Source organism: Aedes albopictus, chromosome 2, assembly GCF_035046485.1.
Source record: "Aedes albopictus strain Foshan chromosome 2, AalbF5, whole genome shotgun sequence".
In the NCBI taxonomy this organism is placed as follows: Eukaryota; Metazoa; Arthropoda; class Insecta; order Diptera; family Culicidae; genus Aedes; species Aedes albopictus.
The window spans coordinates 412,543,071-412,562,728 of record NC_085137.1 but is presented as its reverse complement, the minus strand read 5'-3'; the positions used below and the strand labels follow the sequence as shown (position 1 = coordinate 412,562,728).

At 40.2% G+C, this 19,658-nt stretch overlaps 1 non-coding gene across 1 annotated transcript in view; it reads right to left on the bottom strand.

Moving 5' to 3' along the window:
- The window catches only part of LOC109417952 (uncharacterized), a 35,875-nt gene extending 25,084 nt beyond the window's left edge, over window positions 1–10,791 (bottom strand). Inside the window, exon 1 of the transcript XR_009997975.1 lies at window positions 6,974–10,791. This is a non-coding gene — a transcript (uncharacterized LOC109417952). The remainder of the gene's footprint in view (window positions 1–6,973) is intronic.
- Window positions 10,792–19,658: the final 8,867 nt, after the last annotated feature.

Sequence of the window (19,658 nt, the reverse complement as noted above, 5' to 3'; positions counted from 1 at the left end):
GAATCCCTCAGGGATTTCCTGGAGGAATCCCTGAGGGATTTCCTGGAGGAATCCCTCAGGGATTTCCTGGAGGAATCCCTCAGGGATTTCCTGGAGGAATCCCTCAGGGATTTCCTGGAGGAATCCCTCAAGGATTTCCTGGAGGAATCCCTCAGGGATTTCCTGGAGGAATCCCTCAGGGATTTCCTGGAGGAATCCCTCAGGAATTTCGTTGAGGAATCCCTGAGTGAATTCCTGGAGGAATCCCTTAAGGATTTCCTTGAGGAATCCCTGAGGGATTTCCTGGAAGAATCCCTGAAGGATTTCCTAGAGCAACCCCTGAAGGAATTCCTGGAGGAATCCCTCAGGGATTTACTAGAGGAATTCCTCAAGGATTTCCTGAAGGAGTCCATCAGGGAGGAGTTCCCTGAAGGAATTCCTGGAGATATCCCTGAGGGAAATCCTGGAGGAATCCCTGAGGGAATTCCTGGAGGAATCCCTGAGGGAATTCCTGGAGGAATCCCTGAGGGAATTCCTGGAGGAATCCCTGAGGGAATTTCGGGAGGAATTCCTGAGGGAATTCCTGGAGGAATCCGTGAGGGAATTCCTGGAGGAATCCGTGAGGGAATTCCGGGAGGAATCCCTGAGGGAATTCCGGGAGGAATCCCTGAGGGAATTCCGGGAGGAATCCCTGAGGGAATTCCGGGAGGAATCCCTGAGGGAATTCCGGGAGGAATCCCTGAGGGAATTCCGGGAGGAATCCCTGAGGGAATTCCGGGAGGAATCCCTGAGGGAATTCCGGGAGGAATCCCTGAGGGAATTCCGGGAGGAATCCCTGAGGGAATTCCGGGAGGAATCCCTGAGGGAATTCCGGGAGGAATCCCTGAGGGAATTCCGGGAGGAATCCCTGAGGGAATTCCGGGAGGAATCCCTGAGGGAATTCCGGGAGGAATCCCTGAGGGAATTCCGGGAGGAATCCCTGAGGGAATTCCGGGAGGAATCCCTGAGGGAATTCCGGGAGGAATCCCTGAGGGAATTCCGGGAGGAATCCCTGAGGGAATTCCGGGAGGAATCCCTGAGGGAATTCCGGGAGGAATCCCTGAGGGAATTCCGGGAGGAATCCCTGAGGGAATTCCGGGAGGAATCCCTGAGGGAATTCCGGGAGGAATCCCTGAGGGAATTCCGGGAGGAATCCCTGAGGGAATTCCGGGAGGAATCCCTGAGGGAATTCCGGGAGGAATCCCTGAGGGAATTCCGGGAGGAATCCCTGAGGGAATTCCGGGAGGAATCCCTGAGGGAATTCCGGGAGGAATCCCTGAGGGAATTCCGGGAGGAATCCCTGAGGGAATTCCGGGAGGAATCCCTGAGGGAATTCCGGGAGGAATCCCTGAGGGAATTCCGGGAGGAATCCCTGAGGGAATTCCGGGAGGAATCCCTGAAGGAATTTCGGGAGGAATCCCTGAGGAAATTCCGGGAGGAGTCCCTGAGGAAATTCCGGGAGGAGTCCCTGAGGAAATTCCTGGAGGAATCCCTGAGAGAATTCCTGGGGGAAACCCCTGAGGGAATTCCTGGAGGAATCCCTGAGGAAATTCCTGGAGGAATCCCTGAGGGAATTCCTGGAGGAATCCCTGAAGGGAACTCGTGCAGGAATCTTACACTTACTGAAGCAACTTACAGACTTCTTCAGTGTCAAGCACTCGACACTGAAGAATTCTGTAAGTCGCAGACGGACAGGCCTATCTGTTTGAAGATAAGCAAAGCAGTGGAATTAAAAGGAATTTGCAAGCCATTCTCTACTTCAAAAGTTTCTTTTTTTAGTTTTTCTTTTGCAAAAGTGAAGTGTTTTAAAACTTTGACTAGTGAAAAAGTTCAAAAGTGTTCAAGAAGTGTTTCCTTAAAAGATTCTTTCAGAAACATTTTTTTTTATTTTGACAGATTTTTTTTTCAGATTTACACCCAGAAATCTAGCTGTGCTATAACTAGCGATAATAATACTTTCGCAAAAGTATTATTTGTTTTCAGGTTTTAGAATATTTTTCCCATTTTTGAAAAATTCCTGCTAGACGATGATTTTGTTGTATTTCAAAAATTCCACAGTCAAGATTTTCTTTAAAAAAACTTTGGATTTCAACGAGCGATTTCTCTCTTCTCTTTGGATTTTATTGTTATTGTTGTTTTTGGAGTTGATTTTTATTTTTCATAATAATTTCTGACAGGGATGATATTATTGTAGAATTAACCAGAGTTTTATAAGAATTCGGCACCGAATTCAAAAATTCAAAATTCTTTTCCTAAAATACTTTCCAGAGTTATCCTAGGCAAGGGGTAAGAGAATTCCTCAAGAACTCAGTAAGAGATTTTATTCAAAAATGCTTCAGATTTTCCTTGAGATTTTTTCAACTTTTTTTCACGAAATAACTTTGAAAAAAAAGACCAAAATCCCCAAAATCTGTATGAACACCATATCTTTGAAATTCATATTCAGGAATTAATATAAGTAAAAAATAACGATGGTATTGGTAAATCAAATCAGTCTAGCCATCGAACCCAATTCTTCACTTGTATTTTGAAAATGGTTGTTGGCGCAAGTGTATTACCCCACAGTACAGTAAATGCATGTAAATGTATCGCATAATAAAGATCAGTTACCACTATACCTCCGCCATGGCAGGACGGTTAATTAAAATCGTTTTTTTATTTATACACAAAAACACAACGTAGGAAGAAATGTCCCACCCAAGCTTTAACAATGGTATTTTTTCAGAGGAAATTTTTAATACAATCTATGAGAAAATTACGAAAGAAATTATTGAGGGCATGGCGAGAGGAATTTCCGGATGAATCCCTAGAGTAAATCATGAGTTCACTTCTGAGAGAATTCCCAACGAAATCCATTATTAAATATGTGAAGGACTCGCTTGGAATTCTATAAAAATATGGGGAAATTCTTGAAGAAATACCTGATACAATTTCTGAAATGCTTGAGATAACTCCTGAAGGAATTCCTAGAAGAATTCCTGACAGAATTTCTGGAGGAATCTTTGAAGACATTCCTGGAGAAATTCTTGAGTGAGTTTCTAATGAAACCACTGATAAAATTAATAATTTCTAATTTCTAGAGACTTTCTATTTTATGAATTCCGGAGTAAATTTCTGAAAGTATTTCTGAAATAATATTTCGTATTCTTCGACCTCTCTCCAGAATTTCGGAAAAATCCCGGATTGCAGAAAATATTTTAAAAAATACATTGACAAATATATTTTAAAAACTTGTTCGAGAATTTGAAAAAGGATTTTATGCAATTCAGTATCATAATTTCTGTATAACTCATTTTGGTATCATTATGGCCAATTTTTCCGAACTAATTCATTATGCAACTGAAAAGAGTTGCATTATGAAAAATAGTTGCATAATGTAAAATTTTGTATGAAACTCGTTGCAAAACTCGATTTTTTGAACCTCATTACATAAATAACTATTTTTTCATTCAGAAATAACCTAAACTAGAAGTCCTGCCACAAAATGTCATCTTGAAATCATCTTTCCAAACCCGAACAAGTTTTTCCAAAATCATTTAAATCCAAATAATCTTCTTGAATTCTACAATTTTTGTTCATTTTAAATTCGGCCAAAACAATCTCGCTAGAATAGAATTATATATACAGTATTAAGCATTTCGGTCGAATACTGCACTAACATTTCGTTTCTTCATTTTGCAATACACATTTAAAGAAGAACCATGTCAGATATTATACCAGAAACTTTAGGAAAAATATCATAAAACTTTGAGAGAATTTCTCACAAATTAAATTATGAATAAACTCGCAGAACATTCAATTTTTCCAAAATCAAGCATGATATGAGTTTTTTTAAGATTATTTATAAAAATTTAACTTTAGAGTTCTATAACTTTTTAACCCTTCGACCAATTTCATTTTTTTAGCTTGCTTTTGTAGATATTTTTGTGGCCTAAGAATGCAATGAATAATACGGTACAGTTTGGGGGTAATGGGGTATCTTTGATAATGCGGGTAACTTTGATAGTGCGGCAGGCAATGTGTAATTTATCTTATAACTATGATTCCTTCAACCAGTTAAGAAAAAGGTAAACGTAAATCAAGTTTATACATATGAGAGTTTATCTTAGACGTATTTTCATTAAAATCTAGTTTATGTACAACTTTTTGGGCAAAAAATAAAAATTGTTGATATTTTTGTCATTTATCAACCCCTTCAAACAATCTGCTATACGACTTCGTTACAACTATTTTTTCAATGAATGGACTCTTATTCTCGATAGATTCATCATAGTAGATTGCAAATCTGGCCTTGAATCTCTTAACGAAGTGTGTTTTTACGAAATGGAAGCAATTTTGTAAATTGGGATATTAATCTCCATACATTGATAAACGCCTAAAAGTATGCAATGCCCTTGTAATTTCATGTAGATAAATGTGTGTTGTTCAAAATTTGTTAATAAAACATTAAAAAACAACCCAAACAAAGAAAACTAACCATGAATAGCATGTAATCATATGTTGATGTACCATTAAGCATTTATTATTACAAAGATAATGATTTTTGATAGCTAAATTTATTGTGTTTTGCACTCAATATTCCACAAACTCATTTTTATATGTTGAATTTAGTAAAAAATCAATGTTTTGCTATGAAAATTCTATCTAATATATTCCACAAGCCTTCTCTCATCATGTTCATACTCCTAAGATTTCAATCTGTGATTATTTTTTGAGATTTGATGTGTTTTTAGGGCATTATCAAAGTTACCCCAAAATGAAAATCTGATTTTCGATTATATGAAAAACTAAAAGTTATCCAAAATATTCCAGATTATCGAATCTTTTAATTGCAATTGATAACTGATACCCCAGTACTTGTTTTAAAAATATAAAACACGGGGAAATACTGTTACATGTAAAAATATTGAGAAAATTCGCTGAAAAACTATCAAAGTTACCCCATTTTACGGTACCTTTAAAAAATCGTTTCAAAAAAAAATCAAAAAAACGATCAAATCTGACTATACATGTCAATGGTTGCTACTCCGTGATTGATCTGAGCTGGTACCAATTGCACTGAGATCCAAATGAATAAGGGCTGGGACACTCCACTTATTCTCAAAGTGCAATTTAAGCAGCTCATACATTTTTGGATCAATAACGGCGCCGGCCACGTCCTTATAGTCAGTTGGGAAGGGGAAAGGAATGTTAGAGTGTGCTGGTTGTTGCTACTAAAGACCGAGATCACCTCTGCATCCCCACAATCAGCACGGACTGGGGTATTTGTTAGATGGAAAGGATGGGAGATCTGGGAGTCACCGTTGGGTCGGTGATGCGATCCATGGATTGGGGTTTTTTTTATAGTGTTCGTAAGGTGATACATTGTGTGGTGAATAAGGTGAATAAGGTCAAGCGGCACAGCACGCTTTGGTTGCATAACTTGTAGGCGTTATATACACTGTGCTGTGAGTGGAAGATGGAAGGGAGGGAAACGACTTTTTTCCAATTCGTTTCTGGTTCTAGCGATGGCTATGAACATATGTATATACATGAGTTGTATATGTAGAGAAGAGAGAGAGAGAAAGTGGATAGAAAGATACAAAGTAGGATGAAAGGGACGGGCCAGGGATTGAACCCATGACCTTCTGCATATGAATCAGAAGCGGTAGCCACTAGACCACCAAGCCCGTCCGTACCTTTAAAAAATCGTTTCAAAATGGATAAATACTAAGAACCGTTCAAAAACACGTATTTTTTTAGAAAAATCGAAATTTTGGCAAAATTTTAATTGTTTTCATGCTTAGTTTCGGGCTAAAAGTAAAAATCATAGCAAAGCCTTGAACTTTAATTTTTCGAGTGTTCTGAATCAAAAAATATTTTCATGTTCTAAATGCGAAGAAAAAAATTGAAAAAAAAATATTTCAATGTGTTCTATATCCCTAAATATGATGTTAAATATCTGGTTTGTAGTGAAAAAATGCAAAAAATCGTCAAAACTACAATTTTGTAAAAAAAAAACAAGTTTTAAGCCATGTTTTGACAGTTTTTGGTAAAAAGTGTCATAAAAATGACTACTTTGACGAATAGTTTGTTTGGACAAAGATGGGCAACAGAAATATCTTCAACAGCAAGCAAACAAATTTGAAATTGGTCAAACGGTTGGAAGTTATAGGACTCTAAAGTTAAAATTTGTTGTAAAAAGAAGAAAAAAAATAATTAGATCTTCAAAAACTCATATTTCACGTGACTTTGGAAAAATTTAATGTTCTATGCGTTTATTTGAAATTTGATTTGTGAGAGATTCATAAAAAATATTGAAAATCGGTTGAAAATTGAAAAAGTTATTGCACTTGAAGTGAAAATACCTTTTTATTTCTCGAAAATTCAACTATGAGGCGATTGCGCAACCTCTAAATCTCAATATTTTAGGCTCAAACTCAGAGGTTTCTCTATTTATGTCATTTGAATCCAGAAGAGCTTATGAATTCCAGGTTTCAACAACTTTTGAAAAATAAGCCTCAGCCTAGTGTTTTCAGTATACTAAACATATTGGTGAACTCCTTCTAGACTACGTGTTACGTATTGTTGTTACAGACTCCGTGCACAGTACGCATAGCGTTTTGAATGCTTGTAGAGCATCTCCGATGCAATGCAAGCATTAGTAATGACATTAAAAATTATAGAAGAAGTCGATTCTATCATTTTCCAGGATCCTTTCGATGAATGGCTGTGTATGTGCGTGTAGACTAGGCTGAACTATCAAAATTGTTTGAAAAACTAGAATAAGAATATTTCTCTACATCTGAGAAATTTCTTTAAAAATGTCTCAAGGAATCCTAAATTTATCTGGAATCACTTATTTTCGATTTCTTCCGATATGATAACAGCGGCTATAAGTTGTTCATGTTTTTTTTAATTGAATCTCAGTTTTTACCAGCAATTTTAATATCATAATCTCTTCTTTTTTATGTACCGTTTACTCAGCTGCCGGATCATTCACACCACTGGGCATATCCACTCGCTTTTCCTGAGAACGTCTTCGATTCGATTTTTCTTCACCACACTCGTTCAACAAGAGTATTAATCCAGACGATCCAGCTGAGAGATCCACGTTCGGAAGCGTTCAAAATATTTATAAACAACAAACTGAATCACTCGGATTTTTCACCCCTCTAGGCTGGCTAGCTGTAAGCACATCAGAAGCCAAGCCAACATGCGTGTGCGGGAAAAACGTGCAAACGAGATCGTTTGAGTGGATTCTTTTGGACCGACACTTTCTTCTTTCGACGCGCCGCCACCGCCGCTACACGTTTTTTAACAAATCTTCTTCTGCCTTCCACTGGGTATACTTATGTATGTTAGTCAGAGAAAATTCCCTGCCAAAGTATATTGCAAACAATCCTCCCACGGAGGAAAATTCTTCCACCAGTCAAACCGCCAGCAAGCACACTTTGTCGACGGACCGCGACGATTAATGCCCAATCCTTTTGTCCACGCGCGACGACTGTTTTTCCTGTTTTAACGGGCGCGACCAAGTCAATTTTCCTACAGGCAAAGATATCCTTAGGCAAAGATCTAGGCTGCTAGGCTGCTAGCTAGAGCTACTACCCTCTCTCGCTTGGCGCGAGCTACGAACCGAACCGCGACTGCGTTCGAACTAAACCGTCTGCTCCGTCGTCGTCCCGCGGTGACCGTTGTTCGCTGTTTGGATGGAGGTGTTCAAGTGCGAGCGCGAAACGCTCTCGCGAGACGCGCACCCGCGCTTAGTGGCATTAGGTACAACGACGACGACGACGCCGGTCGTCGCTCTTTTCTTCGTTTGAAATTCATCCTCACGATCGCGACGGCAGCAGACAGGATGAATGCAGTTGGATCAACAACCATGATAATTGATGACGGTCGGTGAGAGAAAGCATGCGGTTCTTAAGGTAGCTGCTCGAATTTGGCGCAACAAAGAAACGAACTTGCATGTTACTTTAGTGGGTCGATGCTCATCAAACCATTAGTAAGACGAAGGAAGGGGGTCAGTTGAGGAAGTAATTTTTAAGAACAGCGATTCTCCATCGAGTTCTTCAACCAAGAAAACAAATCGACCTTGTGCGGACGGCTGCCACTTCATGGATGTCTTTGACTCTACAAGAAAGTATGGAATAGAAGAATAAGCGAAGGTCTGACGGCTCTGGTTCTTCAAATAGCCTAGTAGTTAAGGCTATCGATCGCCAATTCGGAGACGGCGGGTTCAGTTTCCGTTCCGGTCGGGGTAATTTTCTCAACTCCCTGAGCATATCCAAGTAACAACAAATGCTGTACAGTGAGAGTATTACCTGAGCATTGGCTGTTTAATGGTGTCAGTGGCTGAACACAATGATAGATGAATATTGATCTGAAGTATGGCTTGTTCAACCTGTTTAATCAGCAATACATAGATGACTGAATATCAAGTTGAATAGCATATTCTTCATCTGTGTAACCAGCTTGAAAGCATACACTGACATGCAGAACTAATCATCCGTTGTTCAACCTTTAATCAAATATTTTTTTGACAGCTGACCCAAGCATATTTTTGTGAAGTCAACATCGCTTGTTCAGCCTTAATACAGCCTTAGTTCTAATGTTCTTGACTATTCAGATACAACAAGTAATGCCCTTGTTTTCAAGCATACGTATGCAATAATCTGTGGTATAAAGGCTAAGGTGAGTGACTATAAATCATGAGGTCCGAGTTAAGTTCTCAGTTTTCCTATCGATTCATTTATAGATTTCAAAACATCTCTGGGGATAATGATAAAAATAGACTCACTAAAGTGTTTTTATTTTTATTTCTACACAATTAATAAATTTATTTGATTACTGATTAAGCGCATATTAAGCCATAAAACAGCCTTTTAAAGAACCTCAAATCAGCTATAGGTTGAATAAAATCGCCAAAATTAGATGTTATGGAACTGAATAAAGAATTGTACTTCTTGTGCTCAGCTTTTGTTCAAATGAAGGTTGATTTAAAATACTTGGAGAAACGTTTGTACAGCATCCAATTGTTATCAGGGTAGAGTATCATTGTACTTGCCACGCAATGTACAAATTCATGCAATGGCAGACAAAGAAAGCCTATCAATTAATAACTGTGGAAGTGCTCTAAGAACACTAAGTTGAAGAAAGGCAGGCCAAATTCCAATGCGAACGTCATAAAGAAGAAGAAGAAGAAGCCTCTGACGGAGGATTACTTCGAATTTTTTCCGATAATTGCTGGAGGAAAACCGCTTGTGATTCTTTCAGAAGTTCTCGCCACGATCCAGGAATGCTGCTAAAATTTAATTTCACAATTCCTAGTAGAATCCACCAGAAAGTTTGCTGGAATTCCTCGGGCAATTCCTGCTGGGAATCCTCCTGAAATTCTTGGAGGACACCCAAGAGTAATAACTGGAGAAATCCCAGCTAAAAATACTTGAAAAATCTCAGCAAGAACTTGTGGAGAAATCCTAGTAGAAATACAGGGTGTTAGGTTCCTGAGTGCAAACTTTTTAAAGGGTGATAGAGGACCCTGAATGGTGAAAAAAAATGTTCTACGCATATGGTCAAATCTCAACCGTTACGTAGTTACTGAACTCCCCATGTTGTTTACTCTTATTGCCTTAACTGGCTATAACTTTAAAATGGTCAAACTTATCGCAGTTTTTTTATCCTTATTCGGAAAATTATTGAAATTTCTATCAAATGGCATCTTTGAACCGATTGGTTTAGTTAAATAACTAAGTTTTCTAGAGCAAATAGCTTTAAAGTAGTGTGTTTTAATTTGTTTTTGTCAATTATCTTTGAAAAATGCTTGATAATTTAAAATTCTTTCTTTGGCAAAGTTGTGGCCCCTGTTCCACTCTACAGTTCGTTCTTTGACATCAAAGTTCTATCTCTTACCGTTTTCTTGCAATTTAGATTTAAACGCCGCATTTCAGATCATAAATTTGCAATCGTCATGGTAAGCACTTTTTTGCGCACTGTGCCGCACATTTAAATCAAAATTGCAAGAAAACGAAAAGAGTTAGAAGTTTGGCGTCAAAGAACGAATTGTAGAGTGGAACAGGGGCCACAATTTTGCCAAAGAAAGAATTTTAATTCATTACGCATCTTTCAAAGATAATCGACATAATCAAATTAAAACACACTATTTTTAGCTATTTTGCTCCAGAAAACTCAGTTATTTAACTAAAACAATCGATTCAAACATGCCATTTGATAGAAATTTCAATAATCTTTCGAATAGGGGTAAAAAAACTGCGATAAGTTTGACCATTTTAAAGCTATACCCAGTTACGGCAATACGAGTCAAAAACATGGGGAGTTCAATAACTACGAAACGGTTGAGATTTGACCATATGCGTAGAACAATTTTTTTACCATTCATGGTCCTCTATCACCCTTTAAAAAGTTTGCACTCAGGAACCTAACACCCTGTATATGATTATATTCTTCAAGAAATTTGTTTAGGATTGCTTGAAGAAATCGTGGGAGGAATCGCAAGAATAATTTTAATAAGGATTCCTATAAAAATTATCCTTACAAAAATCTCTGGAGGAATCCTTGAAAGTATCACAGGAAGCATTTGTACAGGAACCCTGGGAGCACCATCTAAAGCAATCCCAACAAGAATTTCTTCAAAAATTTCTCTGTAAATGCCTTCAGGAATGCCTGATAGGATTCTCTAGAATTTCCTGCTCGGATTACGGAAGAAATACCTTCAAGGATACCTCTAAGATCGAAGGAATCAATCTTTGACAATTAAACGATTTTATTCTATTCTGCCCGACGTTTTGGATATGGGATGTGGCCTTTTTCAAGGGAAAAATTGGTCAATCATCCCTTGAAAAAGGCCACATCCCATGGTTGAAACGTCGGGCAGAATAGAATAAAACCGTTTGATTTTCAAAAACTGAGAGACCCTTGGATCAACATATTTTCAGTCGTCCGCCAAGAATAGGTACCTCCATGAAAATCACCTAGGACTCCTCCAGGGAATCCACTTGAAGTTCCTCTATAAATTCCTCCTGTATTTCATCCAGGGGTTTCTCCAAGAATTTCTTCATGAACTCCTCCAGAGTTTTTTTTTCCGAAAATTCCCGCAATAATTCCTGTCATGATTTCTCCAAGGATACCTTCAAACCCATGGATACTTCCAGAAATCCTCCGAGAGACGAACCAGCCAAGGGCTGAAAGTCTCTATAACAAAGCTAAATCAATCAATCAAATCCTCCAGGAATGTCAGAAATTCTTCTTAGATTCCTCCATGGAATCCTCTAGAAATTTCAGCACGGATTCGTCGACGATCTTCTGGCAATACCATAACACATTATTGCTGGAATTCCTCCTTAAATTCCTGCTGTGATTTATTGATGGATTTTATCAGAAAATTGGTGTTCCTAGCAGAAATCCTCTTGAGATTGTTTTAGGAGCTACTGCTGGTATTTCTTCCAGACTGTAACTGGGATTTCTCAATAGACATTTCTGGTAGAAATTATCCAAGATTTTTTCTGCATTCCTCATGCAGGGAATCCTCAAGGAACTCCCGGAGGACTGTAAAGAGCAATAATTGAATATTTTCCTGCTGAAAACGCTTGAAAAATCTCAGCAAGATTTCCCGAAAAAAAAATCTAGTAAGAATTACTTAAGAACTTTCAACAAATACTGAATGAATTCCCAAAGGTATTCCTACAGATATCCCTGAAGAAATCTCTGAAGCATAGTAGGGTTTTATGAAACAACTTCAAGAAAAATCCTAGAGGAATCCTAGGACGAATTTTCGGAAGAAATCCAAGGAGGAATACCAAGAGCAATTACGAAAAAAATCATTTGAGAATTCTCTTGGAATTAATCCAGGAATGAATGCCTCCATTGGTTTCTGCTAGCATCTTTTGCTGAAATTTCTGCGAGGATTCCCCCAGAAATTACTAAAACCATTCGTTTCTGTACTTCTTCAAGGAATTCTCTAAGAATTTTTTCTCGATATACCTCCTGAAATTCTTGCTGGGATTCCTGCAAAAACTCATACCAGAATTTCTCCAAGCATTCTTGCTGGGATTTCTCCAGTATATCCAGATGATATTTCTGCAGTTATTGCTCATAGGCGTCCTCCAACAAATCCTATTAGGGCCAGGGCACTCGAAGTAAATGTCAGTGCCCCTCCCCTGAAAACAATACTGCCACGGAGTGTGCATTAACCCTTTTAGCTACGCCTCTCTCAACGAATCTATATGAAAACCTAAATCTCCTGAAATGAAAAGGTTGGTACGGTTGCCTCCGTTTCTCCTACCATTAAATTCGAAAAAAAGCGTCGATTCTGTTATTCATGAGTGAATAATCTAATAGCCGCCTTTTTTTAATTATCTTCAAACTCATTAGTTTGCAGGGCCTGGCCATTTAAATGTTTGTGTCATATCATAACTGATATGCTGCAAATACTAATTCAGACAAGAAAATACCAGATGAAATTCTGGTATTTCCAGGGTGCTTTTAAATACTGGCTGTGTAAGTACTAAAATAGAATAAAATAGTTGGGAGTCCTCCAAAAATTCCTGGTACTGCTTGAAGACTCCCAGCACGACATCTTCAAGGATTCCCACCACGAGCTCCTGGAGTAATCCAAGCAGCAAACCAGGAGCAATTTCAACAGAAATGCTAAAGGGAATCTAGAAAAAAAAAAACCCTAGAGGATTTCTGAAGGAACCCCTGGAAAAATTATCTGCGTGTGAATTTCTGGAAGAATGCATACAGGAGTTACTGCACGAATTGCTGGAAGAATCCCATCAAATATAATAAGAAGAAATTCCTGGAGAAATCTTTGGTATTCCTGAAGGAAACCCAGCAGGGGAATTCCAAGAGAAATTTAACTGAAAAAGCTCTGTAGAAATCACAGAATGACCTGCTGCAGCAATCCCAGTGAACATTCCTAGAGGATTTCCTAGAAGAAATCCGGAAGGAACACTTGGAGAAATCCACGAAAGAATGCCAAGGGAAACTTTCGGAGGAATCCATTGATTGGTTTTTGTTTTTTTTTTTGTTGAAATAACGCAGCAATATTTTCGAAATTTGTTTTCGTACACATGTAGAGTATGGACCAAGGTATCTTCAGATTTTTTTCCTAGTGGAAAATGTTTTTCGTTTTTGCAGAAGCCATTTTCAAGCAAAATTTCGCAAAGAATGGTTTCTGCAAAAATGAAAACATTTTACAATCACGAAAAAAATCAGAAGACACCTTCATTTATACTCTACATGTCTCCAGTTAGCCTAGTGGTTAAGGCTATGGATCGCAAATCCGGAGACGGCGGGTTCGATTCCCGTTCCGGTCGGGAAAATTTTCTCGACTCCCTGGACATAGCATGTCATTGTACTTGCTACACAATGTACAAATTCATGCAATGGCAGGCAAAGAAATCCCTTCAATTTAATAACTGTGGAAGTGCTCAAAAGAACACTAACTTGAAGAGAGGCAGGCCAAGTACCAATGCGAACGTCGAGCCATAAAGAAGAAGGAGAAGAAGATGTAAACGAAAACCTATTTTGAAAATATTGCTTAAAAAATAAAAAACCCAAAAAACGAAGAAATGCTTTTTGTTTCGCCTGCTAAGTTACAATCATAAACTCTACGGGGATTCATTTTTTTTAATCTCAATCGATGCCTTCTGTTATTTCTTTATGAATTACTCATACATCATATTCAGGATTTCTCCGGAATTGGATATTTTTCTGCTGGAAAACTTTCGGCTACTAATATTGGATAAAATTTTAGAAAAAAAATCCAAAGTAAAAATGGTTGCAGGAAAACCTGATAAAATAGAGAAATGATGGAAAATATTTGGAGTTCATCAATTTTATCCTTAAAGCCACAAATGTATTGAAAGTGGTTCTTTCTCAAACCTTCGAGATGATGAACTTGGATGTAGGGAATCAAATTGGATCCGTCGTGAGAACAAAGCAAGTTTATGATGCTTTGATCAATGTTGATACTGCTTTCCAGTGTTTTATTATGTATACGAGTTTTAGATTATAAAAATGGATAAATTCTCCTAAAAGTGTAATGTTTTATTGGAATTCAGGAAAAAAAACATCTCTGGAGATCATTTCTTTAAGAAACTGCTGAAAACTATGAGGATAGCGCAACAGGATTCCTGAATCGATATCCGAACCTTAGATGAAGTATCAAATCTCACCCCTTATACCTATTGCCATATTCAACGACGGTATTTTGTAAAAAAAACTCTTAAAAAAGCATTTCCCTACAGCATGTTCTAATTTTATTCCTGAAAGAATTTTATAAAATAATACTTAGTCGAATTGCTGCAGAAACACATTGTGAAGTGTTTGCAGGAAAATAAAATTTGAGTTATATTTAATAAATCTTTAAAAGAATTTTTGAAGTATTCATATTCATATCACTAAAAAAAATGACCGATAGAATCCTATTCAAAGGAGGGACACCGGATGAAAATGTTAAAAAGCACGAAAAAAAAACTGAAGGAACTTTAAAGGGATGAACCAGCCTAGAGCTGAAAATCTCTATAATAAAGTAATAATAATATAATGCTAATAATAATAATAATGATAATAGTGAAGGAACGACGATGGAACGGACCGGGTGTGATGGTTAAAGCACGTGACTATCACGCCAAGGACCTGGGATCGAATCCCACTCCCGACAAACTCACAAAATGTGAGTTCTCCTTCGGAAGAGAAGTAAAGCGTGGGTCCCAAGATAAACTAGCCTAGGGCTAAAAATCTCGTTAATACAGATAGAAAAAAAAGGAACGACGATATTCTAGAAACGGTATATTTTTGGTGGCTATTTTGGCAATGCAGACAAGCTGCAGCAGTGTTTAAAATGTAATTCAATACATAGTTTTATGAGGATTCACAATATAAGCCAGTTATAGAGTTTTAAAAGTAGCTTGTATTAAAATATATAGCTTTCTATTTTCAGAAAACAATACCAGATGTTTTTTTTCTGAAAACAACAATTCAATATTCTTTAAACATAAATAAAAGAAAATTGAAAATCGGCCATGCGGTTCAAAAGTTAGGTTTTTTTTTAATTTTAAGTTGTAAAATCTTTATTTTTTAGACCTCTTGAGACTCCTTGAGCTGATCGCCCTGGTCACTGGTCACAAGAACTGGGAGGATGTTCTTCACATTTTTTGCATTGTTAAAAAGAACTTCATCATTCAATTTTATTATTTTTTTCTACCATCCTTACATTATGCATCCATGATCAAATTGTTGAACACTGTCATAACCTAAACTGTTAGCACAACTGCCAGAATTGTTTTCAATTTTAATCATGCACCACACCAGGCGTATTCCAAAAGGTTTTAAGGGGTCCTACGAGCATTCCAAGGAGAAGTTCAAGGGGGACTTTCAGTTTAAACGGAGTTTTAGGGGGTTCATGTGTATCATGCGGTTCTAGGGGGGTTTTAAGGACGTGCAGGAGTGTGTTTCAGGAAGTTTCAAAGGGTCCCTGAGGCGTTCTAGAGGTGTTCCAAGGGGTTTCAGGAGTGTTCCAGTGGTCTATAAGTGGTTTCAGGGGTGTTCCAGGGAGATTCATTGGCAATCCATGGATTTTGTGGGGGGTTTAGATGCATCAAAGTGGCATTTCACCGGGTATCAGGGGCGATCCGAAGTGTTCCATGGGGTTCCAGAGGGCTTCATGGGTGTTCCAGACGGTTTCAGGGGATTGCATGAGGTTTCAGGGACATTCCAGGGTATTCCAGTGGGTTTCAGGAACATTTCAGGGGATTAAAAGGAGTTCTAGTGACATTCCGGAGAGTTTCAGGGGTACTCGATGTGGTTTCAGGGGGTCCCAAGGGCGTTCCAGGGGTATTCCAGGGGGTTTCAAGGACATCCAATGATGCTTTAGCGGGATTGAGGAAGTTTCAGGGGCGTTCCAAGGGTTCTGAAGAGGTTTCAAGGGCTTTATAGGGAGTTTCAGGGGCGAATCCTCCACAAACCCCCTTAAAATCCCGGAAACCCATCTGAAACATCCCTAAAACGCCGTTGAAGCTCTAAGGAACTCCCGGGTAGCTCCGAGTACCACCGAAACCCTCCTAAAAATTCCACGAAACTTGAATATGAAAATCTGATAAAATTTGTAACAGATAATTTAAAATTTTAACTTCCGGAGTAAACTGTTCAGCAATTGGCCAGAATCGATTAACATTAGGAAGAGCCAGCTTTAGGATCATTTGGGCTTCAGTCGTCCTATACAAATACTTTGTTTTTTTGTTAGAAAATGGAATTTAATAGAAATCATGTTCAATGGGAAGTACCGTGGATACACAGTTATGGATCACACACGGTTACGGATCAATTCGATGTTTACGGTCAAATGTCGCCTCACTGCACAGCATGGCATAACATAGCATAGTCTTCATAGCATAAACACTATACTATGCCACTCCATGCCATGCTAAGCTGCAACATACGATCGTAAACATCGAATTGATCCGCAACCGTGTGTGATCCATAACTGTGTAGTGTATCCACGGTACAAGTAATATTTTTAGATATTTTCTAAAATGAAGAAAGGTGAAAGTAAAGAAATTTCAAGAAGAAAATCATACAGAGAAATTGATGTGAGGATTTTATATTTCTTGGAGAAAATTCTAGGTTATTCCATTGCAAAAAATATCTAGAGGATATTTTTTTTTTATGAAATTCTATAAGCTCTGCCTCAGCTATTGACTGAAAGCTTTATTTTCCGATCGAACATTTTTCATTCGTACGTGTGTATACTCACGAAATTTAAGGATATTTCCATTACGAAAAAATCCTGCGCCGATCGGAGTTCGAATCCGTGACCTTCAGTATGGTTTTGCTGAATGCGCGCGCGTTGACAGTTTCCACTATTATAATATGGTCCCTTTTAATTGGTCGTACATGATTCATGTTGCAAATATTTCGAAAACCGTTTCAAATTGTCATAAAACCTAATATAAGTGAATACCATCCCAGAGCATCTCAGATGCTAACATGACTCATCCTTTAAGTGAGGCTTCTTCTTGACTGTTTCGCGTAGTCGCAGCCCTCGAACTATTCCCATACTACATAGAGTTTTATTTTTTCGTATCCAATTGATTTATTAAAGTGCAACGTCGCGAGCGGTCGTCGACGGGGCTGGGCAACAATGAAACCATGTTCTTTGTCCGGCGTTTCGTCCACTCCATCTACCTATCCATTTTTAGTTCATTCATAATGGCTTTCCGAATGAAGTGGCATCGGATAACTGCCGCAAATGCGTTGTTAATGTCCATAGTGTTCTGTGTTCTCTGAACCCTTTTAGACCTTTTTTTACCCTTTGGTATTCTAGGGTTATAAAGTAAGATACAATAAAGTAATGTATCTACACTCTTAAAAAAATAGGAATTTACACGTGACGTAAACCATCATCGTACGTAAACACTTCATGACTGAATGGCAAATTTGACTCAATTTTACATCCATCATGTAAGTTCGACTTGGTTGCACAAGATGTCAACAAACCTATCTGACCAGATAGGTAGAAACATGGGGCAGCAGGGACGGATGTCCTGGGGCCTGACGCACCCCCCCGCTTGCGAGTCAGCCGCGTAGTTGCCGGCTAAGAATAGGACTACTAACCCCAATTCAAGGTGTCAAGCGACCCGTGCCGAGGAATGAGTGATCGAGGGGGTGAAAAAGATGCTCGATCTTTAACGGAGCCTGTGGGGCACCTGGGCACCCCCCACAGTAAGCTGTCCCTTACCGCGTTAATGCAGAGCTCTGGCGTGGTGGACATTATTTCTCGTGCGACTCGTGGGAATCAAATATGAGTAAACAAAATTCTAAAACTAGTGCAACAGGTAGTAGTGGTGCGATCAACCCCTTCGCAAGAAGCGGGTTGATGCGGTCTCCAACAAGGAGAAGCGAGGAGTCAGGTGCTGGAAGCTGCTTACGCAGCTCAAGCGTGGGAGCTCCTGTCCACTCCACGGCAAGCCAGCCGGCGGAGGTTATGGACGGAGCGTGGTTGCTGAGGGCCATCAGCCAAGTAGCAGGAAAAGGACGGCCCGCATTGGAGGTAGCTGAGCAGCAGCTTGGCAAAATTATTGACTTCGCGACAACTAAGTCGAATATAAGTAAGGACCTGAAAACGGCCTTGCTTCGGCTTAGAGCGTCAGTCGATGAGGCCAAGCAGGAGCACGCGGTCGCGGTGCTGGCTGTGGCAGCGGCGGAACCCGCAAAGGAGAAAGCGTCTAAGTTTACGCAAACGGAGGCCTTCTCTTTCGCGGGTAGTCCGAAGAGTGTGGAAGCGAATGCTCGTGACAAACGTGACAAGCATTCGCAGAAGCGGGCGAGGCAGCCGTCAGGTGAGGAGCTGTCTGGCGGTGCCCGCAAGGCCAGGCGCATAATAACCCCGAAAGCCGGTGGTTATGCCGGAAAGTCGGACCCCAGCCAGGGTTCCCGGAAAACTGGGAAGGGTGGGCCTGAAAAGGCCGGCCCGTCCCGGATTGATGGGAACAAGGGGTTGCGACCAATGGTGGGCCCTCAGCAGCCACAGAGCAGGGCGGTCCAAGGAGAAGACCCTCCTTGGACAAAGGTAGAGCGGAAGAAGAAGAAGAAGGTGAATCCGCAGGTAGAAGTGAAGGACGCCAAGCCAAGGCGTAGGAAGGCAGGTGCCAGGCGCGAAAAAGGTGACGCTATCGTCATCAAGACCGAACAGTCGAAATACTCGGACGTCTTGAAGGCGATGAGGTGCGACGCCAAGCTCGAGGGTCTTGGAGCCGACGTACGCAGTATCAGACGTACTCGTACGGGCGAAATGATCCTGGAGCTTAAGCGCCAGAAGGATCACAAGGGCGCCGCCTACAAGAGGCTGGCAGAAGAGGTCCTTGGAGATGGAGTGGAGGTGAGGGCTCTTACGCATGAGGCGACTCTGAAGGTCAAAGACCTAGACGAGATCACCGAAGCGGAAGAGCTCGTCACGGCACTGCGGCAACAGTGCGATGTTCAGGTGGCCGCCACAGCCGTCAGGCTGCGGAAGGGGCCAGCAGGGACACAGATAGCTCTGGTTCAGCTACCTGTGGCGGATGTTAAAAAATCCGTTAAAGTAGGGAGTATTAAGGTGGGCTGGTGTGTTTGTCACCTGACATTCCACGAGCCACCTGAGGTTTGCTTCAGGTGTCTGGAACCAGGACACAAGTCGTGGGACTGCAAAGGCCCCGACAGGCGCAAACTGTGTAGGCGATGCGGCGCTGAAGGTCATAAGGCCCAAAGCTGCACGAGTCCGCCCATCTGCATGATCTGTACCGGGAAAACCTCGAAAAACAGACATGCGATGGGTGGTCCAGGGTGCCCGGCCTTTAAGAAAGCCGCAGTGAGCAACAAATCACAGTGCAGGTAACGCAGCTGAACCTGAACCACTGTGATGCGGCTCGCTCAGCAACTGCTTTGTCAGGCGGTTTCTGAGTGGGAGACGGATATCGCCATCATTTCGGACCCATACCGAGTACCCGCCGGCAACGGCAACTGGGCCTCGGATGGGACCAGGAAAATGACGGCGATATGGACGACGGGTAAATACCCCGTGCAGGAGTTGGTGTCTACTACCCATGAAGGCTTCGTGGTCGCCAAAGTAAACGGGGTCTTCTTCTGTAGCTGTTATG